Raw genomic sequence first — 6,328 nt, 5'->3', positions numbered from 1 at the left:
AAGGGTTGGGCTGGTGAGCCTTATATTCTTTTGTATAGTGTACGTGTGGGGTTTTGTGTCAGCGTCGACTGGGTAGGTCAAGCATTTCTATTCATTTATTACATTGCCTTGGCAGTGAGAGGTATTGGAGGGCACGGTGTGGTTGGTTGGCTGCAGTGGGGTTTGTTGTGGGGAGAGGGCTTGTTGGGTGAGGTAAACCAGATTGATTTGTATACTGATGGTGGATTCTTGTGCTGTTGGGCTGTGTATGTGATAAAAGGGAGCCATACTGGGGTGAAGGCATCCTCTTCTATTTGTCCCCGTCTCAGTTTCAGTATATTGGTTAGCTTTTCTAGTAAGGCCGTTTCCCATACAATTGGATACAATTGGTCCATGTCTACTCCTGACAGGTCTCTCTAGTGTCTGGCTATGAAGCTTCTGGGTGCTGAGAGTAGGTGGGTTATAAACTCTGTATAATGTGTGTGGTCATTATGAACTTTGAAGATGTTCAGTAGGGCCAGTTCTGGGATGAGTTCTAATACCTTTTAAGTTATTTTGCATATCTCTTGTAGGACTGCTGTCCAGAAGGGTTGGATTTTAGGGCATTCCCACCACATGTGGAGGAATGTCTCAGGCTCTACCAGTTAAGCTATATATGTGACATCACTCTGCTGCTCTGGTAGACAGTAGCAGACAATATTTTTGGAAGAACCAGTTGCTATGTCGACACCAACATAGCACTGCTATACTGGTGCAGTGAGGAAGGAAAAAAATCTCAAAGATCCTCTTCCTTCATGCCACTTTTAAGGGTACAATCCTCTTCCCACTAACTAATGGGAAACTGGAGTGAACTCCCCCCCCCCAAGTAGACACACATAGGATTGCTCTGTAAATCAGGCAGAATTTGTTGAAGCCACAAATCCTATTCCTGATACCTTGCAATAATAAACCCTTTGAATAGGGTTGCCAGATGAAAAAGAGGATAGGTCACCTGTACTTTGATAGTTGTGCTGAAAACTCAGTTTCAGCAGGGCATGCAAGTTATGCTTACTGAGATTCCCTCTTCTAAACAACTATTAAAAATGCACCTGACTATGCCTCTTTACCAATCTGGTCATCCTAACTTTGAGCAGTTTACAGACAAAAAAGTAATAGCATGTAGCGGAACATATGAGAGGAAGATTACAACATTCATTAGTCTTGTAAAGGTTGCAGAACCAGCTGTTTAACGGGACCTGAATTAAATGATGTGCTCTTGAGACCCACAAGGTGGAGCTCAAATCATCTTTCTTTCTTTCTTTTTGCAAAACTAAGGACTGAGAAGAGTGAGCCCCACATTCAGTGCTGTCAAACAGGCAATGGATATTAACAAAAGTACAAAACTTTCGACACAGTTTATTTAGTGTGAAATACCAACTGCTTAATGGTTAAAGATACAATAAAATACAACTGCTAGCCCCTCAAGTCTGCCTGAAAGCTACATATAGAGTAGCTCTCTGTTGCTTCATCACAGATCTTTGAGGGGCTAGCAGTTGTGTGGGAAATACACTTTGCAATGAGTTGACTCTGGCAATGGAAACGATCTCAGATGGGGGGCACCAACATGGTGTCCTCCAGATGTTGTTAGACTCCCAACACCCATCTTCCGCAGCCAGCATGGTCAATGGTCATGGATTATAGGAGTTGTCATCCAGCAACATCTGGAGGGCACCCTGTTGCGTTGGGTACTCCTGGGAACCTTGTTCGGTTTTGTGAACAGGCAACAAATTGGTCCCAGATTGAAACTAAATACCACACAGGCATCTTGTATCTGTTCAGCTTGTCAAAAGCAAAAACTTTGTTGGACTACAGCTGAAGCTTTTTCCTGTTTGCTGAAAAACTGTAGTTTTTATTCATTCATTTCTGAATTTCTGAATTGTTTACTACACGTAAGGTACATCTCAAATTAATGTTCACAAAGCAATTCACAACATAATTACATATGTAAAGGTTAAAAAAAGGTAAGGACCCCTGGATGGTTAAGTCCAGTCAAAGGCGACTATGGGGTTGCAGCGCTCATCTTGCTTCAGGCTGAGGGAGCCGGCGTTTGTCCACAGACAGCTTTCGGGGTAATGTGGCCAGCATGACTAAACCACTTCTGGCACATGGAGGACCGCTGTGAGTGCCAGAGCACATGGAAACACCATTTACCTTCCCACCAAAACGGTACCTATTTATTCATATTTGCATATGTAAAGCAGTTATATAAATTGGTGTGTGTGTGTGTGTGTGTGTGTGTGTGTGTAACAATTTATATTTTACAATTTACATTTTATTATGGAAACAGTTGAAAACAATTACATTTTTTAAAAAGAACAACTATATAAAATATGAAAATATAAATCTATAATAGCTGCTTCCCTCTAATTGCAATCCAACAACCACAGAGTACAATGCCATCTATTTTAATCCATTATTTACTCTTTAGATATACAGTTATCTCACAATCAAAGTAGTTAATAAGGAGTAGTTAATCCTTGATTTCTGTGTATGTGATACAGGTAGTAGATCCCTAATTTGATCCTAAATGATTCCCAGTTTAGAAAATAACAGACCAAGATATGTGCATGTTGGTGGATTTGTTTAACCTCTCTCTTTAGGTTTTCAGGGAAAGTGAACTATAAGAGGAAAAAGTTTGGAAGCTGTGAGGCAGCATCCAGCCAGCCTGCACATCAACCTTTTCCCAATATTCCCACACATTCAGGGTTTGCCAGGTTTCCAAGAACATATCCATGAAAAGAGGCTAATGGAAGCAACATTTCCCAGACAGTCTGGAGACCAGCCTGAAGTTGTTACATAACAACTACCAAATGAGAAAAGAACTACTAACTTTCCTATAGACCAGGGGTGGCTAACCTATAGTTTTCCAAATGTTGTTGGATTCCAGCTCCCAAGAGCCCAAGGCAAGGCTGGCAAAGGTTCAATGGACCTGTCATGTGACTTTCATGAATGCTATGAAAGATAAGAATGCTAATAGTAAACTGCTAATGACACAAAGAAAGAACTACATGATAAACTTGACAATAAATTTATTTCAGATAATTCTGAATTAATAAACATAGTGACACAATGTTTGCTCCAATCATATAGGTCCCCAAAGGTGGCAAACTGGTTCATTTCTGATTAGATTTTCTGTATAGCTTGAAATAATTCATACCCTTACAGCAGCATATGTTAGTCTGCTCAAATTACTTGGTTTGGGAAATGCTGGAGCTCGTAAGTGCACTTCCTGGACTTTACATGACTGAGTCCTTATTTTCTTTGTAAGGTATTCAGAGGCAACAGTTGCCATGTTGATCTCAAAGAAACAAAGTTGCTGGCATCCATCTGTCTCAGGAGACAATGGAAGAGTGCAACTTTCGGGGTGAACTCAAATTGCTGGAAGGTTGCATCGCCTGCTGTGGCTTTAGAGAAACGTAGAGACATGTTGATCTCAAAGAAATGAAGTTACAATTACGTACATTAACATTTACAATAGTGAGTGGAGAATAGTGAGTGGAGCCTTCATCCCCTGTCCTGAGGAAATAGGTCTGTATAAGTGGACTTTGAAGACTCATCCCCAGAACCACCAACAGCCCAGGAGAACCATCTACTACAAAGGGAGGCCCACTGTGTGCATTCCAGTCCATTGAAGCACCTGGCTGTGTAACAGAATGCCAGCTTTCTCCAGGGAAGCTAGGATGATGATCAGAATGATAATGATCATTTTATGAATTACTTTCTACAAGTGTATGAAGACAATTTACAAACACAACTAAAAAAACAACTAAAAAAAGTTTCAAAAACAGTACCAAAAATAATAGAAGATCAGTTTACAACCAAAACAAGATAACATGCAAGCCAGAGTCAAGTTGGAAAGGCCTGTTGAAACAAAAGTGTGTTTAGTTGTTTGGGGAAAGTACAAATAGTGGATGTCTGTCATATCTCAACAGGAATCCTGTTCCACACAACAGGGGTATACACACTGAGAGCTTTGCTCCATGTTGCTGTGGAGTGGACTTCTGATATTTTAGGAATTGGGAGGAGAAACTCTCTTGCAGAATGCGGAGGCCTACTGGGCATATCAGAGATAAGGTGTTTTCTCAAGCTGCCCCTGAGCTGTTTATGGTCATAAATGTTAGTACCAAATCCTTGAACTTGACCTGGTAGAGTATTGGCCACCTTGCTCTAAGACAGCTTGCCATCAGTTGGCTCCAAACAGCACAAATAAGCAACACTCCAAGCTCCGAGTGAACTTGGTATCTGGCTGCTCTCCTGAATCCAGCTTCACAATGAGCTGTCCCTGGTCCTGATCATTTGCTGCCGGGCCTGCACCTTTCCACACACCTAGCCAGAGCATCTCTGTGGGACCCAGCCTGGAATGGGAGACAGACAAAGACTGCAATCCTAATTATGTCTACTCAAAATTCAGTGGGACTTTCTCCCGAGTAAGTAGGATTATGACTGCAGTCTTAGGCTGCAATCCTGAGCCTATTGAAGAGGAAGTGAATCCTATTGGGCACTGAAGCTTCTGACTAAATGTACTCAGGCTGTGCCACCTCTGCAGTACTTATTGTGCTTGCCACACAGAGGCATAACAAATCTGATAAAGTGGACTGTAATCTATGAGAACTTCTACCATTATCAATGTGTTAGTCTTTAAGGTGCCAGAAGATTACAGTGGTATCTCAGGTTACAGATGCTTCAGGTTATAGACTCCGCTAGCCCAGAAATAGTACCTTGAGTTAAGAACTTTGCTTCAGGATGAGAACAGAAATCGTGCAGCGGCAGCAGGAGGCCCCATTAGGTAAAGTGGTACCTCAGGTTAAGAACAGTTTCAGGTTAAGAACGGACCTCCAGAACGAATTAAGTTGTATTTGCTTATTTTTTTCTGCAGCAGGCCAACCTTTGGAAAGAAATATTTAGTAATAATTGGAGTGGTAACAGAATGTGTTGATAACTGCAAATGGTTGTTTGGTAGGTGTTGTCCCCTACCCTTTGCAGGACACTGTGCAGCCTGTTTCACGCCTTAGACTGAATGCATGGAGGGCAATTGTAGGGTGCTGCCCCTGCTTACAACCTCCATGTGTGCAGTTGATTGATAGTGTACAGCTCTATGTGTGTAGAGCTCTCTCCCCACTGCTTCGGGACCCTGATTTCTCCTGATTGTGAGTACAGATCTTTACATACATGTAGTCCATAGCAGGGATGAGTAGATGGCCAAGGACTTAGGACACTCCAAAGTAGCAGCTACAAAATGACTCCCTAATTTATACTGTTGAAGTGAAAAATGTTGAAGTAGATATGTTTTTGGAAGCACTGTGAACTCTGTTTCTTTTTGGTATTTGAAATAATTCATGGGAGCAGAATTCTTCAGTTCTAATTGTTGAACCAACTGTTGAAGAATACACCAAACCCAAGGGAGAGCCTAGAGAAAAAGTACCTTCGTAGGTTGTGAAATTCATTGCTGCACAGGTAAGATAATGTGTATCTGAGTAGAGTGGCTGGGAAGTCCACCAAAGCACCTTATGAGCAGTCTGAATCTGCACAAGTGTGCAGGTGGACATGCTCCAATTCTAAGCACAAAAAATAGCTCCGCCTACTTACACCCATCTGCCAGGGGTTCTAGTTTGGCCTATAGGTCAGTTAGCTGATATCACACCCATAGGCAGGTGATGGACAGGAGTGTGGCTTTCAGTTCTGTATTGGCACACACAACCTAGACATCAGGATTTAACACCAGCAGCTGATGAGTGGTGGTTAAATCCTGTTCCGTTTTTGGCAGTGCATGCCAGTTCCCAGCCATTGTGACATCAGGTGATTGACAGGTAGCAGCCCAATCCTGATAATGACCTGGCCCTTGGCACTGAAAAGCTTCCCCGCCTGTGGCATAAAGGTAACTGCTAGCATTCACTGGTGTGTGTGTAGTGAATAAACAGGTGTACCTGTTTCCAGATGTTTTCAAAGCTCATCTATAACCTTCCCCAAATTTTGGCCATTCACTGTAATGCACACATAGTATCATGGTTGCTTTCTTATATCATACAGGAAGCATTATTAAATAATAAGCATGGGTATGTTTTGGAGGCATGTCAGGGACAGCCACAATGCCAATAGAAGTTGTTTGTAAGAAGTACCGCTTTCATTTACCGAATAGCAAGCAGCAACCAACTCTATAGCAAACTCTCTGAATGGCTGTTCCTTTAAAGTTGTTTATGCTCCCACCCAGATTGCTAGACCTGGCTGCATGCCTAACCACTCTGCATTCAACTTGGACTAATAAAACATGAATAAAGGATCATGAAAAATCCAGATGCAGGGTTCCCTGATT

Source organism: Podarcis raffonei, chromosome 12 (genome assembly GCF_027172205.1).
Source record: "Podarcis raffonei isolate rPodRaf1 chromosome 12, rPodRaf1.pri, whole genome shotgun sequence".
Classification (NCBI taxonomy): domain Eukaryota; kingdom Metazoa; phylum Chordata; class Lepidosauria; order Squamata; family Lacertidae; genus Podarcis; species Podarcis raffonei.
The sequence above is the reverse complement of the archived record's forward strand: the minus strand, read 5'-3'. Positions refer to the sequence as shown.